The sequence below is a fragment of the Micrasema longulum genome, unplaced genomic scaffold, assembly GCF_059751315.1.
Source record: "Micrasema longulum isolate JH-2025_06_02 unplaced genomic scaffold, ASM5975131v1 h1tg000097l, whole genome shotgun sequence".
In the NCBI taxonomy this organism is placed as follows: domain Eukaryota; kingdom Metazoa; phylum Arthropoda; class Insecta; order Trichoptera; family Brachycentridae; genus Micrasema; species Micrasema longulum.
Window position 1 is genome coordinate 1,579,098 of NW_028277303.1, and position 18,649 is coordinate 1,597,746.

General features: G+C 30.7%; 1 long non-coding RNA gene across 1 annotated transcript; it reads right to left on the reverse strand.

Annotated features, from left to right (window-relative positions):
• Nucleotides 1-478: 478 nt before the first annotated feature.
• LOC148284692 (uncharacterized) lies at nt 479-2,803 on the reverse strand. Its single transcript, XR_015824055.1, has 2 exons — nt 2,307-2,803; nt 479-965 (listed from the first exon to the last, which is right to left on the reverse strand). It is a non-coding gene; the product is annotated as an uncharacterized LOC148284692 (long non-coding RNA).
• Between the last annotated feature and the right edge of the window lie 15,846 nt (nt 2,804-18,649).

The following is an 18,649-nucleotide window of genomic DNA, read 5'->3' on the forward strand; positions in this document are numbered from 1 at the left end:
TATGTAGGGCTCATGGTACGTGATCGATGACACACACACGTACTAAATCATTTTGCATGAAATATAGTGCGATGATCGATGAAGCAAGTCATAATTTTATATTTAATACAATACAACATATTATGCAAGTATTTCAGATAACGACGAGAGCCCGTAGTACATTTACATCGTTTCTACCACTGAGATATTTTATTTTATTTTATTTTATTTGGGAAATGAACAGTTCTACATACATATTTATAGTAAACAAACAGATATAGTGTATAAACTCAGAACTAATAACAGATTTCCACAAAGTATACAAAGTTAGTAAATAAAATATAAAACATATGAAATAAATACACATAAGTTTATACATATAAAAATGTTATTTTCATGTACTCGTTAATATTTTTCAATTATCAAAGATTTTTTAAATTTTTTTTTAAGAACAGTAATTAATTGTAAATTGGGCGGGATAAGGACAAGAATGCTTGAAAAAGGAGATGTACATATTTATTATTATAATGTCTACTTAGTTACATAATACACTTTAAGTGTAAATTTTAAATCTGACAGAGTGATGTTTGTGTAATCTATATCTTTAAATTTTGTATTGTACACTGAAAAAGTCCTACGAAAAAAAGCATTTTCAACATACGATGTTTGGTATATAAAATAGGTGGTACCATCTACAAATTCTGTCTGGCACGTGTATTGTTATTAAACTAAGTAGTTCAGTACAGTTAACTATTCCTGTTATAATTTTGTGAAGCAGTAGTTGGTCCGCACACACTCTACGATGTTGTAGAGAAGTCATTCCATGGTAGGTGGAGGCAGTGATAGTTGATACGTAAGAAACACCGGTTTTGTATATGAAAGACAAAGAAACGTGGCGTATAAAGAGACCACAAGGCGTGGCAATCCAGTTACAAAACAGCAACCACGTGTCTTTTGTCAACCTCTGAGGTAGGAGCTTCAACCTTCTGCAACATAAATCCTACATATATGTCCAGTATTGTATTTTTAGAAAACAAACCCGTGTATACTGCATATCGTCGGAGTACTGATAAATCTTCAAAATGACTGGATTCGAAAAAACATGTTATTCATGTCATTTTACGAGCTTTATTAACTAATAAAATCTTTAAATCTTCGAAGGTTTTGTTTCAAAGTTAGCACGTATAAAAAGGCACAAAAATAACTTTTTCATGTGTTTTATGGCGAAAACCGTTCATACTATTTACCAGATATGTTTTTTCGAAATCTAATCTATTGAAACAATTTAAAGGAACTAAGATGTCCAAAATGTGTCTTTGGAAAATCGGAAAACGCTTTAGTTGAGTCGATAATTTAAATTGACTTTTCTCAGTAAAGTCTAAATACCTATACTAGTAACTTTTAAAAACTGTTAATGCTATTGCATACCCATATATACTACTTGAAGCAAAATATTAAATTTCTGTGTTATTTTTAATGTTTTCAAAACTTTTGGCTTTTTGCGATACAGTTAATGCAATGCAGGATTTTATTTCCAATATTTTTTTAGATACTGTCTATACAATTTTTAAACCCTGCTTGAATTCGGTAATTGAAAGATCGGATTTTTTAACCGTCCTAGTGTATATTAACTTGTGTTAAAAGTATAATTTCACTAACATGGAGTTGAGAAACTACTAAGACTTAGGCCCTTATATGGGAGTTTTTCTTACATTTTTACTTAAATGTTTACACCGATAAAAAAAGCAAAAGTATACTGAAAGGAAAAACATATAAAGAGTTACAATTTTGAAAAAAATACCGAATATTCATTTGCAATAAATATATCATATCCTCCTCAGACCCGAGGCCTTGTTTAGTACATACTTGATAAACTTTTTTTTTTAATTGATTCACTTGAAAAAAGAAAGAAAATAAAAATATATTTTCATGAAAATTCCTAACAGTAAAGGGTGGGGGGAGGGTATCATCGACAGTAATTTTTTTAGTAGTTTCCGTTACAGCATTGTCATCTTCTAATTTTAAATTTGACCGGATAGCAAAAAACCTGGATCTTATAAAATTATCGGCAACTGAGGGCACACGAGTTTGACGAGCCTAATATAGTCGTATTCGAGGATAACGTATAAGGCCAATTATGTTGCTTACTCTAAAGAAGCATTTAATTTCACAACCAGTAGTTGCGAGGGATTTTCCGTGTCGTTCTAAATACATTTGGTTTGTGCGCAAATAAATTAAATCATAAAATGAGTCATCAATATACTTTGACACAAACTCTGAAGGCCGTTTTAATTTCTCAAACTCCATCACATTGTTGATAGTGTTACCTTCAACTGCCAATTTACTATGAATAAAATCCAAGAATTTCTAGGATTGTGCCCATAATTACGTAATTCTTGTAAGGATACATTATCAGCATCACTCCAATCATTATCAGAATAAATATCCACAGGATCCGGGCTCAAAGGTCTTCTTGTTTGCATGTCATCTTCTTCATCACTACCCTAATCATCATTGCATTCCAAGTCTGAATCATTAGGATCCATAGGTAGTAACAGCTCTTGTTCGATTTTATTTTCATTTAACTCTGAAATGAAAAATAAAAGTTAACCTAAAGACCCGAGGTATCACGTATGATACTTCAAAGAAAAACATGAAATACTTCAATAAAATACAAGCTAGATATAATTTTATATCGTAATACTGAAGTGAACTCACTAAAAATAATTTATAATACCATATTACTTGCGTAAAATAAATAAAATATCACTTCCCTCCAATTTCTATACGAGACATGATGACAGCAAAAAATCACGATTTTTACTTGACAGTTGTGCTCAAAGTAACTAGTTTAAACAAGTCAAAACAACTCCGTCGTTAAAACAGTTTCCTATTTGATCCGATACTCTGATCTCATGTCACACAGCATAACCAGATGATATATTTCTGACGAAAACCCAAAGTATCATATATGATACCGTAGGCCCGAGGAGGATATATCAACACGATTGCCGATGTACAGGACTACAAAAATGTTTATAATTTATTCCTGAGTATGCAGTGAACCAAATAGGAAAAAAATGATCATATTTCTTCTTAAGCTTGTTATAACTCTTCTTCTCTTATACTTATATAAGAAGAAAACATCATGTTATTGGTTTTGTAACCGGTAAATCCACAAGGTTGTTCCTAGACTCTTGTCTATTGACAAATTTTGAATTGCAAATGTTACAAAAATTATGTATTCACATTTTGTTTATATGAATAAATAAAATCCTGTAGATTTTTATATTTTTCGTCGAAAAAATCAATAACAAAATGCCGATAGGTTCTCATGAAAATACAATAAAAAAATCGCATATATTTTAAAGATTTTTTTTCTTTGGACATAGAATTATATCTACATAATATAATTTCTCGCTGAAGTTTTATTCCACTGACTAAAAATGTAAGCTTTGAGGCACCTGTGGATTTATTATCAAGTGTAAATTAGGAAGCGAAGACCCAAACCTCAACCATGGGAAAGGTTCGCATTTTTCGCTTAAGCTATGGTTTCCTAAGACAGCGGTACCGTCATGGAGCGGCCGTCACGGGACGGCGGATGACGTCATTAAAACGTTGACTATGTAAAAGCATTAAAAAAAATGTTGTGTAATCCTTTGTGAAGCTATTGCTGGACTCCATGGATCCAGCGAATTTGGTGTATTTTTTTTTTTATTTGAGCCTACGATTTTGACTCGCTTCGGAATTTATGTACAAAATGACTAACGTTAACGTTTTCTTTATGACATAAATAAGAACGTCTATATTTAGGCATCTGCGGTTTTATCAATAAATTTAAATAAATTTAGAGAAGAGTTCAGCTTTAACCTTGGAAATTGGTTGCGCTATTTGATAATTTTATAAATCACGCTACATAATGTGCTCTAAATATAGAAAATTTGTCCCTGAAAAGCTTCTGTTATTGCGTCATAGATCCATTTACGGTGACGTCATGTTGTAATGTTGTTTAAAATTTCCTAGTGTTAAACTAAATACGTAATATCCAATAAATAAATAAAAAATTGAGATGGATCTATGGATATTGAACAATATATTTATTATTTCAACGCTTATTTTCATTAATAATGTGATAACATTTGTGATCAAAATTAACTTGATTTTTTATCACCACACGCATCAATTTAAAACTTTTGTGTTTTATAGAAGTATCGAAAAAATGTTTTTCATAATTTATTACACATGATGATGAATACTTCTTCTGTGGATCGATTTTGAAAATATGATTATTTTAAAGATTCTGAAAAAAACCTGAAATATAGCATTGAAAACTTTATTAAAGGTACAAAAATTAATGTGTGACTATCTCAATAAATTTAGGTTCACGAATGTTTTGAGAGGATTATTAATACGTGAAACTGTACATAACAAGTGGCAAAGTAAATACCGTTTTATTATTACTTCTTTATAATATTTGAAATTATTAAATACTTAAAGTTATTGAAGGATAAACTAAGACAAGTCATCTGGTAATTAAAGAAAACATATATTTCTGGTTTATACGAAGGTCCCAAAAACAGTTTTAATGGTGTTACACTACTCAAATAAATTATTGACCCGCAAACTCTTTTTGCATTGTCTTGCACACGATTTAATTTTGAAAGAGTTGTTTTAAATTAATAAATGATATTTATACGCCAACACTTTATTTAGAAAATGGGCTCGTGGCATTTTTTCCATTTTTTATATATGAATGACATTTGTTTCTTCTGAGTGAGTTCAATGAAATAAAATATTAAATACTAACGAAATGTGATTTTTTGTGTCTTAAAAATTGTTGGAAATAAACATGGGGTCGTAGCTCGTAAAAAACAGACAAAATGTGAAAATTGCTGGAACGAGCTTGTTTTTATCAATTCAAGAAAGGAGTTTTTTAATATAAAGTATAAGTTTTTGTTTCTTTCTTCTATGACTGTAGAAAAAAGATCATTAATTGAAAAACTTTTTAGTTGAATACATGAATTTATTCTACCTGTTGCTCTCACGTAAAATTAGTTTTTCGTTAATGAGCCCGTTCTTGCCGCGTACCATGGCAGTATTATTTTGTTTAAATCAATAAACAAATCTAAACATTTCATAACATGAGTTTAATAAATTGTTTATAATAGTGGGATATGCATTTATTGCAAATGAATCATCAATCACAAAAAATAAATAACGGAATATTCGTTGATATTTGTTATAATAAAATTAAAATAAATTTTACATTTGAAGCACTGAATTTGTGGTTATTTATTAGAATATAATAAATAATTTTGTTTTTAACTACTTATTTTTTATTTTTTCTACCAACTGGTTTTAAAGCTACACAAGCTTCTTTATCCAAGTATAATTAATTTACGAATTCTATCCTATTTTATTTTATCAATTTTTACAAAATATGTATTCTATCGAACCCATGGAGCTAATAAATCAAGTCTTCTTGTCTTGTAAAGATGAAAAGCGTAAAGTGAGATGGATACGATCTTTAAACTAGTCAGGGGTAGACTGAAAGAAACTTGCATTGCTTATATGGATATTTATTATTGTTCTCTCATTATTAATCGCTTCTTTAATTTCAAAAGTTTCCAAATTGTCTGATTTTTGTATTTTATTTTCAACACAAAGAACTTTTAATCTAGTGTCTTTGTTAAAAGTGTGCATATTTTATATTAAAAGTTTGCGAATTCAGAAAAAAATGTTATCTATTATTTAGGAACCTTAAGTGTTCTTTTACTCTTATATTAAAGCTTATTTGATTTTTCTAATGTAGATTGTATCGCAATCATTAAAATTGAATCGGCATATGCCAGATTGATTATATTTAAGGACTTTGTCTTAATGATATTTTAACAATGTTTACATATTATTAATTGTGTCTTATGTTTGATGGTAGGGAATTAATTTATTTTTTTGAAAAATTTACATTCATAAAAAAAAATCAGCCTCTGCTAACTTCCATGGTTAGCTTACTTTATTGTGGGAGTACACTATAAATATTTATTTATAAGCTTGCGTTTTTGATTTAATATTGTATCAATTGGAATCTCATTATATCCATCATTATAAGCAATCTGTTTTCTTGTAATAAGTTTTTGATGTAGATGACATGTTTATGAATGAATTAGATAATTAAATATGTAAAGTAATTCACCATTTCTGAAACGTATCATATTATGGCGGCGGTACGTAGACGATGTTTTTTTGCCTTTTTAGAGGAACAGACCGAGAACTTCAAAAATTCCTTAATTTCATAAAGAAATACAGTTTTCTTTGGAAACGGAAATAGAAGAAAAAATTGCTAAAAAAAAAAAGGTTTTGTATTTATTTTATGCTATGATTAATTTATGCATTCCTAAAATATTTCCATTCCCTTAAAACGTTTCATCGACACCGAAGATTTTAATGTAAATTTAGAATTTACAAACCTTAAAAATAATGTACCAAGCAAAAACTCAAACCTCAATCTTGGGAATGGGTTGAGTTATTTGCTAAGTTAAAAATATCCCAGAAATTCATTTTGATACTAAATGAAAATGATTCGTCCTTGAAGAGCTTCCAAATTCGTTTCATAGATGTCGACGTAATGCTATTTAATATAGTTTATTCTTTTAAAAAAAGTTTAAGACGTAGTTCAACAAGTCTACTATATAGTTATTTACACAAGAATTGTTTATTTCTTGAACGTAATGGGAAACGTCAATGTAAATATATGTATTTAATTAATGTAAAAAATGTATTTAGTTGTAATATGGTATTTTTATTTTTTATCGGAATAAAAACAAATAAAAAGACACAATTCGCTGCCCTAGTTTTTGTATGTGCAATACACCATTTTGCTAATTTTAGAGAAGAGGTTTTTTTTTGTTTTTAAAATGAAATAAATAAAATCAGTAAGTGGATATTGGCACTAAAAAAATGCTTAAAATAGCTTTTAATAACGGAAAAAGTATAATTCTTATGCTACATTGACGCGTAATAAAATAATGAACATATTAACGCATACAGAACTCAATTTTGTTAAAAATGATCTATTGAACATACAAACACTGGAACAAGGAATAGTAAACATTATTCATGTATAAAAAAAAAAGAATTACTGCATCTGTAACAAACATAAATATTTAGTTATACAAAAAAAGGTAAATCGAAGAAAATAGCCGTTTGCAGTCAACAAAGTGCTTTTAAAGGAAAGTTTAAAAGTTTCCATCAAGGTATGTATAAATATGAATACTCAACAATAAAAATTTTTAAAAATAAAAAGATGCAAGAGTAAAGAGTTTTAAAAAAGGTAAATAACTAATCATTCCTTGAATTTTCAATTATTAATTCTTTTTCAAAACATAGGACTTGATCATCAGCGGCGTGGTATAAAATAAATCTAAATCATCACTGTATTGATTAGCAAGTCACTGCATGCGAATATTTGGTATGTTCAATGAATTATTAGTACCATGAAAATGACTATTTGTTTATATGCTAATTGTACATAAGCCAAATATTTATTTATTTTAATTTAAAAAATACAAAATAAACTTACCGATTTAAAAAAAAATCTACACAAATCGCTTTGAAATGCTATTAAAGATGTTTTTGTTTCAATATTCAGTTATTGTCGATCACCTTGATATTTAAAATGATTGATAACATTCTCATCGCCATACGGTTTTTTAAGATCTGTGAAATTCAAATACGCTTTATAGCAAATATATATGACCTAGATCGATATTGAAACTGGTTGATAATATTATTTCGTTCATATAAATCATTATTATAATCTTGTGCACATTGTTGAGATATAACTTTCATGATTAGCCTTGTATTGTTTTTTTATGTTAGGAGATACATTTTAAAAATATCCGATACCTTTGCACCGATTTTTGATAATAATCTTTGAAGAGGTATCTAAAGTTCACAGATTTAAGGTTAACATGATAGATGTCTAGATCAGTTATTCTGTAAGATCCATAATAGAGCATAGGCATCCACAATTAACATCCAAACTTCTCCATCGTAAGAGCACCGGTTTTTTTATTTGTTTTAATTTATTTATATTTTAGTTTTCTGTGTCCAGGTGGATAAAGCATACAGTTCTGTGCGTTAAAAGAACCAAACCCCTGGAAAAGTATTTTCGACTTTATGGCTGCTCTCAGGTTAAAATCCTGAATAAGGGAAACGGGTAAAGAGTTCACTTTTTTGTCTAGTAGTTGGCACGTTTGCTTACCAATCTTATATTTCTGGGCTTGATTCCTGGCGATGTGGAGGTGAAATGTGGATTTTTAAGGTTTTTTTTCAATTGGCAATATTTCATTATTCTTGGACTGGCACCTGAAGCGTAGGACTAAAGAGTAGGTCTGATCACTTAACCTTCATGTAACAGATGATTGAAATACGCTGAATTCGGTGTACAAATGCAATATCCTATACACTACTGCACTATTTCTGTTCAAATTCAAGTGAAAATATATGAATATCCAGAATTAGAGTATCCAATTAGTGTAATTATCAGAAGTAAAATAGTACTTTTACTTAAACCTACATAAACATATGTGTAAATGTAGATTTAGCTTTTTTTTACCTCCGCTGGTAGCGCATACTATAAATACATTTCAAAAAACTAATTTAATGACTTTTGACTTACTAGGCGTTCAATTAACTGTAATATTTGTACAGATCAATTGTTATCTCCATTAAGTAAAAAGAGAAATGTGTATTATGTTCAGCCATAAATTAAAATTATTTTATTCCATCCAACGAGAGCTTAACAACGATGAGAAAAACACATTTTTTTTGTTTAATGGTTGGATTTTCAGTAAAAGTTAATGGGCTTCCAAGCTGCACCGAGTACTTAAACTGTGACATTTGAAAATCAGTTTCATTTAATGAATTTTGCGCCATTAAAAGCAACAATATAATAATTGTATATAATAATTGTATAATAATTGTATGTAATAATAATAATTGTAATGTAATAATTGTATAACATTATTTAGAAAAAAAAAACATTTTTTAAAGAAATAGATTATTTAAAGACCAGTTACTAAGAATTTAAATGTACTTGTGTATGTGTATCAAAATTCGAGATTATCTAAATGAAAATATTTTTTATGTAATTTATGGGTAAACTTTCGAAAAAATATATTAAAAAAAACTTTTAAAGATATACATGTCTAATAAAACGTTGTGTTCGATTTTCGGCAAGGAAGATGTGAAATATTGATTTTTAAATTTAATTCCACGCTGCAATGTTTTTATAGTTCCTTGATTGGAACCTGAAGCGTAAAACTGACTATTTTGCCTCCATACATATTAGTGACCGGAATATCTGTCGACCGCGTTAGTGCCCTATGCATCTTTCTGTATGCAGATAATCCGGGAAAAGTTTCTCACGTTCCGGAGATGGAAAGGTTTACATTTTACGATGGGGTAGGTTAAGTCCGGTCCCTTGGAAGAATTTCGGGGTTTACTTCATTGTACGGAGTCGGGTTTTATTATGACCTCCGTTATATGTGCAAAAACCCAATTATTTAACCGTGGCGAGTTGTAAGGAATTTGCTTAAGCTTTCAAAATTTACCAAAACGCACGTGTATGATTATAATCATTGTCGGCATCCTTAGTTTAAAACCCAATTTTATTAGTTACTTATTTTTGCCAATGGTTTTATTGGTTTTCCATACATCAAGGCAATTCTTGTTTTGAAAGAAAACAAACAACATCTATGAGTTTGGATATAATATATCTATTAGCTGCAACTGTTTTGTTGTAAATATCGATATTTATTTTATTTTGTTCACTTATACAAGTTTCAATTCTGTTTTCTTTATTGAAACGCCTGAGTTTAAAACATGAATCGATATGATGTTAGGAACACTCGTGTCTTTTTGCAGATTTAATAAGATTGTTTAAATCACAAAATCCTTGTTTATTCCACGCATTAAAATTGTTAGTGCAGAATAAAATATACGGCTAACAATATAATTTTGACACTTGTCCACAACCACAAATCCACTGAGTTTTCGTACATACGGAATTCGAAAAATGTCAGTCACATGATTTTGTTTTTGTTGTTATTTTTAAACTCGGCGTAGGTTTACCATTTTGAATAACAAGTTTTTTTTTGGCAAACGTTCGCGATGCAAAACTTTTAACTATCAAAGATTCTAAAACACAATTACACAAATTACTTAGATTAAGATATATTTTTTTCACGTTTGCCGTATTGAAATAAAATAGCTTTTTACTAATAGCGTAATCGGATTCTCTAAATATATAAACAAACTGACAGACCTAATTATTATCGGTCAACTAAAAAAGTATGTTATTTTATTCGAATAATTGTAAGAAAAAAATCAATTCAAGCGATTTTGTGCTCTTATAATACCGCAGTAGAGTTATATTTAGCGACAGTAGACAACATTCAGTTGGGTCAAGCGATTTTAGTCCTCAATTTGTTAAAAGCACAGTACAGCATAACGAGATAATAAATTTGGAACGGTTATTAGAAATTGCTTCTAGAATCATTGAAAATTAATTTAGACTGCGCATGCGCGGACTCAGAATTTTAATACCATACGCCCTACCCCTTTGGACTTATATGAATTCGCTGTTTATTTCAAGGATAGCGCGATGCGCTGATATTTTTTAGATCCCAAGCGCAGTTAGCTTTTGTCCGAAGTAGGGAATGGTTGTGCGCTAGGGGTGTCTTCGTCACATTTACAAATTAGATTTATTGTTTGTAGACTCCGTTACAGATCTAGTTGCATTAGTCGACAAATTACCATTGTTAGTATTTGTTTATTATAATAAACAATATTGAATATATTTTTTTTTATTATTATTATGATTTTTTAAATATTCTAGCGGTAAAATTTAGGGAACCAACAGTTCCACCCGTTCTATGGACGAACCGCGCATGCTTGGTTGTGGTTGAATTCCAAAACACGAAATTTTTTTTTTTCAAATAAGATTTTTTTTTGCAAATGTCAAACTCTACGCTACTTACTAGCAGTGGTGCATTCTGTGTAAGAATCGGTTTCAAAAATGTCACGAATGTCGTTTAATTTTTTTTAAACATTATTAAAAATCCATTAAAAATATGTTAACACGTAGAAATTAAGAAAATGTTAGGAAATTAATCAATTTAGTATCTACTGATAAAAATTGATGTTTGTAAACGTTACAAGTACAAACTTTTTCAATTTACAAAAAAATATATATATTCTACAATTTTTTTGGAATATGCATTTCAGTCGAATGCAACCCTGGAAAATCGATGAAAACACATATATGCTTCTAACTTTTTTTCTACTCAATATATTGAAGATGTTATTATTTATAAACCTCGAGTAAGTGAATCAAAAAATTTTGCAAAATGTCAAGTAAATATGTCAAGCCATTTTTGAGTTTTTGCGAGACACAACACGGCGATTCATATGTATGTATATATTTATATATATATAGAATATAGAAGATAGAAGATAGAAGATAGAAGATAGGAGATAGGAGATAGGAGATAGGAGATAGAAGATAGAAGATAGAAGATAGAAGATAGAAGATAGAAGATAGAAGATAGAAGATAGAAGATAGAAGATAGAAGATAGAAGATAGAAGATAGAAGATAGAAGATAGAAGATAGAAGATAGAAGATAGAAGATAGAAGATAGAAGATAGAAGATAGAAGATAGAAGATAGAAGATAGAAGATAGAAGATAGAAGATAGAAGATAGAAGATAGAAGATAGAAGATAGAAGATAGAAGATAGAAGATAGAAGATAGAAGATAGAAGATAGAAGATAGAAGATAGAAGATAGAAGATAGAAGATAGAAGATAGAAGATAGAAGATAGAAGATAGAAGATAGAAGATAGAAGATAGAAGATAGAAGATAGAAGATAGAAGATAGAAGATAGAAGATAGAAGATAGAAGATAGAAGATAGAAGATAGAAGATAGAAGATAGAAGATAGAAGATAGAAGATAGAAGATAGAAGATAGAAGATAGAAGATAGAAGATAGAAGATAGAAGATAGAAGATAGAAGATAGAAGATAGAAGATAGAAGATAGAAGATAGAAGATAGAAGATAGAAGATAGAAGATAGAAGATAGAAGATAGAAGATAGAAGATAGAAGATGGATAGATATATAGATAACGTGCAAATAGACACTAAAATAAAATCACAAATTTAGTTCTTCTATTGGAGGTATTTTGTGAATTCAACATTTCATACAATTTAATAAAATGGAATTAATTCCTAGAATTAAGTTATGCTTTCTAATCTTGAAATTGACTTCATGTTGAAAAGTATTTGAATTAGATGAAATAGTTTCATTTAAAATAATCGCAAAATTGAACTTGGTAAGGGCATCCGATGGATTTTTTGCCTTTATTTCAAAACTTTTCTTTTCTAGCTACTTTTTGAAAGCTACATTAGCCAGTTGCTAAATTTTTGTTGATTTGAGATATAAAAATACCAAAACCATACTTAATCCCATAAATAAAGAGCTGTGTTTTGGTAAGATAATCAGTAAGATGTGTTTTGTGGCCATCAAGAAACAAAATTTTAGGTAATTTTTTTAGAGTTAAGTCAACAGAACCTTTGTTATATATTCATTTAAACAAAATTTATTTTGTCCATTCATTGTCGCTTTAACCAATATTATATTCTTCCGGTACTGAATCAGAAATTTCATTGGAAATTCTTTATGAATTAAATTTTTTGGACACAATTTGAAATTCGCCTCAACTTCATTAAATATTCTAGATAAATTTTTCATTATTTCAAGCATCTCCTCTCTTTGAAATAATTTTCAATTTCAAAAAAACAGTTTTCAGATACTTTGGAATTAGCTGCTGTAACGGGTTCAGCTGTTCGTATCTTAATGCTTGGATTTCTTTTTCAAACCCCTTGATACCAGGAATCACAAAGAAAGTTGTTTGTAAAAGGGTGTGGCCTTAAGTGTTACACCAAAAACCTGTAAATTTTTAAATATAGCTCTCCTGTAAAGTTTGCAAAATGTTCCTTAAGTAAAAAGCCTTTCCCGGTAGCTCTTTAAAAGAATATGTTTGTGTTAATGAATTTCAAACAAAAGAACAAGAGTAAGTGCACTTGGTGGGCTTGTTGATAAAAGTTATTAAACATTTTTTTACGTCAAAAATTAAAAAGATAATTGTAATAAAAAAAAAATGAATTGAAAATGGGAGACGGGTTAAGGATTTTGGGTCAAATCCACATTCAAAGGGAGAAAGTTTTTCTTCGTCATTAAATGATTTTTTGGGTAAGGTAATTGCGATAAAAAATATTCAATTTTCTTTCAACCAACAAAAAAACAGACTGATCAAAAGAACAATAAATGGTCAAAATGTGTACTCATTACTCACTGAAAGTGTTCCTACTGGTCATACAAAAATAAATCTTTTTTTTTACACTAAGTCAGCTACATTATTATATTTATCATCAATAAATTTGGGGTCGTGTTAGTTTTAATATACCTAAGTAAAATAAAGTAGTAGGTTTTATGTTATAAAAAGAACAAGAATATTAAAAAAAAATACACCTTTAAAGACGTCTCTTGAATTAAATTGCCGTATTTCGGGGACGTTAAGACGCGTTAAACCATAAGACGCTGCCCAATTATTGATTTAATTTTCAAAGTAAAAAAGTACGTCTTTTGGTCCGAAACATGCGGTATGCCCTATTTTATAGTACGAAGACGTTGTTTTTGTTTAGTTATAAGCTAAAAAAATAAATTTAAAAATGAGCTAATTATTTGGATAAATCATAAATGTATTCTATTGTTTTAGTTAAGACATCGAGTTTCTATAGAAAACCGATAAATATTTAGTTTAATATTTCATGGAGAATCAAACAACAATGTTCATCACAATTGAAGCAAACGTAGAAAGATACTGGTTTCCACTTTCATTTGATAATTCAGTATAAAATGTAATTTTAGAATACCTGAAAAATGTTTCAGGGAACAAAAGCTTTTCTGTCTGCGCAAGCTTCATTAACCAAGCCGTGGGAGGAACGAGAGGTTGTTATTTTATTACTTATGAAAACTCATGGACAAATTCAGTAACTAGTGAATATTATCTCATTTCAGACGTCTTTTCCACAAAGAAAAAAATTCACTTTCGCGAAAAATTGTACACTTATTTTGGATTAAATAATGTTTGGTCAAATAAGAAGATTAAACATTTGTGAAATTATTTATTTATATTTAATCATATAGGATTAAAAAAAAACTTTATTTAATGTGCAAATGTGTTTTTATAAAAAGTGTTTTAATCAACATTTAAAAACGTGTATTCGGAAGCGCAATCCTTACAGGGTTTGTGACAAGTTATAAAAATAGTCTATTCTGACATCAAAGAACATTTTTATTAACCGGACCCACAAGAATACGGGAAATCGGTAAGTTTTATTTGTAAATATCCTTGTATTATGTGCGCACTTAAGTAAGGTTCTTTTTTGTAAAAAGAAAAATTGGTATCTTCAAATGATTTCAACATTTTTTTTTAATAGTTTGATATTTTAGTCCAATCTTACCAAAACTTGATTCTCATTTTCTAGAAAACGATTTTCTATTAGTATAATAATTGTAGTGGAACATTTTTGTGTGAATGAGAAATAATCTTGGATTTTAACTTTGAAGTTTTGTAGAAGGTTGCGTGTATCGAGTGAAAAATTTAACTTTCGTGTTTGAGGCTTTATTTACAAGTTTAACAATTGTTATAAATAAAATACAAAAATACATTCAATGCCGTACAATACCGTAGAACTTAAGCGTGAGAAAAATTAAGTTAATTTTGGATTCGATTTTAAGTCAAGTGAAGACGAACTAGGATCAACGGCTGGCACAAGGTATTTAAATCGTTTCTTTGATCCTGGAAACTTGTGGTTTCAGTGAATCGGTACGCCTTGCGTCAGTGTTGCTTAGGGCGAAAGCTGCAGCGAGTGAATGCGTTCCCATACAAATCCCTCCTGGGACAGCGTTACCGGATGAAGGCTGCGAGTCGGTCACGGCTTAGTTCATCTAGCGTTGTTAGGGCACGTTGAGTTGTTATCCTGTTAAAGAGGAAATTAAAAAAATTGGTAGCTTTTTATGGATGAATATAAAAGAATAAAAATATGTAAGATTTAATTAAAATTTTAGAAAGGTACAGTAAAGAAAAAGTTAAAAAGTATTGAGGGCTGAAATTTAACAACGAATAATATAAAATACAGTTAAGTTCAAAAAATAAATAAAACTTAATTCTAGAAATGGGGTGGGAAAAGTTGAACCCAGAGAAAAAAAAATATGCTGGAATCATGTCCGTTACTTAACTCATGTGGATGATTCTGCTTGATGAAAATCTTGGAATCTGACTCGCTTTCTAAATCGAGTTGCTCTCGCTGTGATCGTGTTTGGATTGTTTTAGTCTGTTTGTGGGATTATGTTTTTGCATTTTTCTTCTGCGAGGAATGCTGGCTTCAGTTTGTGTATGATTACGACTTTGGAATTCTCGTTGATAAGTATGGTGAATCTTTTGTCGTCTCTTCTTCAAACTTCAAATTGTCCGTGATACGGAATTGTCGGTGCTTGAAGAGGCTTTTTCGTAGCGTTAACTCTCAAAAAGACATCTGTGCACTTTTAGAAGTCCTGACAAACGAACATTCTGTTAAGTCCATGTTCCTTTTGTGATGTCGGTCTTAGCTTTTGCATTTGCTTTTGTAGTTTGCCGCGAAAGGTCTTAGGGTCTGCCTGCTCTGATTGCGTGAAAATTTTGTATGGAAATCTCAGTTAGCAGGTACTGGAATACCTTTGTTGGTGGTAGAGGTCCTACTAAATCGATGTTTGTGATTGAATTGTTTTATGTTTTTAGCTGTCATTAGAAAGCTTTTTGTGTGTTTGTCAGTCTTTATTTACTGACATATCAAATACGGATTTTACATTTCTTTTTACTAATTTAAACATTTTTGGCCAGACAAAGTATTGTTTGATGTTATGGCTTATGGTTTTACGTCCTAAGAGGGTCAGGTTGTTAGTTTCGGTGATAATGTTAGAGATTGTTATGCGCACGTTGTTGGTTGAGGTGTCACACCAAATACTTTGTTTAGCATTGAGTGAAAGAAGCTGTTTAAGCACTAGATTTGTTTTTTCATTTCTTAAACGTTGGAAGTCATCATTATTTTCTTGTTGCTGAGCCATATCTGCATAATCAATAGTTGAAATGATAGTCATGGTTTCAATGCAAGATAATGTGTCTGCGACGATGTTGTCTTTCCCAGGAATATGCCTGAAATCTGTCTTGAATTGGTTTATACATTCTAGTTGTCTTGCTTGCCGGGTGATGAGGATTTTGTGCTGCGCGTTAGTGAGAAAATAAGGGGTTTGTGGTCCATGTACACAGTTAGTTGCTGCCCTTCTACTTGTTATCTAAAATGTTAAATGTGAGTTCTCTGTCGAAGGTTGAATATTTTGATTGTGCGGGATCCAATTTTCTCGAGATTTTTTTTAGAGGATCTAGCCAAAGTTTATTTGCAAAGTTCAAATATTTGAGTCAATCATTCCGTTTAAGTGATTTCCTTTTTATCATTTTTCTTATGATTTTCTATGCTAGAGTACAGCACTTAGATATAACTAGTAAGATTCACAATTGGCATGTCTCCAATGACGTTTTCACGTCTGATTACAGACATCTACGCTTTGATAAAGATTTGGGATGTAAAAGACAAGTTAAATCATATCGTTACCCTAAAACAAAAACTGGGTAGGATACTAAGACCAACTGAAGTTAAACACAGTTACGATTTGCAAAGCCATCCGATCAATTGACAATTGATCGGACAACAAGAGTGCAATTCAATAGGGCTAAAAGAAACTTAAACTAAGATCAATACAGAAAAGTTCTTACTGCATTCAATTGAGAACAAAGAAAAGCCAAGAGAGCATCTTGGAGGAATTTTTTCGATAAAATTAATGAAAAAACACCTTGCTAAAATGATACTTTCCAAAACTTCTAGATGTGGATTTTGCAGTGTAGATGAGGAAACACCTACGCACATTCTATGAGAATATGATGCTTTACATCACAAAAAGAGCCTCGTTCTTGGAGAACAACTGGTTAAACCTGAGAATATTAAAGAGCTTGCTTTCTATCTAGAATTTTCAATAGTGGTTGACCATTTTTAAAAAATGTCCAAAGTATTTTACTTTCGTCTGTTGCTTGTATATTATGACAGAAGGGGCTTTTAGATAATGGGTTTGATTCCGTTTTAGATATGGTACATCCTAGAAAATTGATTTCTTCTTTCCCGCATTGGCATATTTTTTCGTTGATTATTAGTCCTCATTCTGTAAACCGTTTGAATAGTGTCTCAAGGCGCTCATTTCATTTATCTCCAGATGCCACTTACATATCGATTTTATACGTGCAACAAAGGTCCATGTCACTGATGATTGTATGCATGAACTTTTGGAATGTCTGCGCTGAATCAAGTCCAAAAAGCATTTTTGTAAATTTTTATTAGCCAAAAGGTGTGAATAAAGCGGTCTTAGGAACGTGTTCCGGTTTTTAGGGGATTTGGCAATACGCTTTTGTTAAATTCAGGGCTGAGAAAAAATTTGCCTCTCCCTATTTGTATGCAAAATCGTAGATTTGAGTAGAAGTATAGTTGTCTGGTTTCACCTGTGGATGTAATCTTTTGTAGTCTCCACGTGGTCTTCATTTGTAAATTTTCTAGCGAACCATGTATAGTGGAGTGGTTTAGTTGGATTTTGATGTTCGGCATATGCCCTGACTCGTAAAGAAATTGAATTATTTTTTTGCCGCTTCTAATTTCTCAGGGTTGAGTTTTCCCGCACGACTAGTTACTGGTAGTTAATTCGTTTCTTAGACAACACAAGCTTTATAATCTCTAAAAGGAAATACCAATATACCCGGAAAAAGCTACCAACTATTTGGTTGGGGGAACCATTACCAATGTAACTCTGAAAAATTAATTGAACTGGCGGCAGCCACGATATAGTTGACTATCAAGAGCACGCAGGGTGATCCTTGTAGAGGTACTGACTGGAACGGAAGTTGCATATTTTTCTCAGAAAACATATCATTTGCAGAATCATTCTCGGCTTCTACTGCCATGATCGCCTTCAGCACGTGTCATCATTTTTGTTTTTGTTGACATAAACCGCGGGTGCAATGTCATCGGTGCGCATGCATGAAATTGTACGCAATTTCTAAGCATTGCCGAAAACTTCTGAGCAGCTAAGTGCGGACGGCACTGGTCTAATAGCGATGATAGGACTAAGCAAAAAGCTTGGGGGTAGCCCGGCCGCATGCAGTTGACGAACGTTACTGGAGACTTCCGAGCAGCTAGGCGCAGATAACGCAGAGCTAATATCAGCAGCGGCGGTAAGTTACAATTCGTTACCTGTGGATTCAATTTGCACTAAAATTCAAAAAGAAAGACAACGCTTAACAAAAAAGGGTGCGTCTCACGCAACGAATGATAAGTCTGTTTTCAACTTCAATTGTATATTTCTTCGTACCTCACTTACCTCCAAATGTGGAAATTCGGAACATTCGAAATCTTAGATGATTATGTATTATACAGTTGGACATACATGGCATTATTATTTTTCGTAT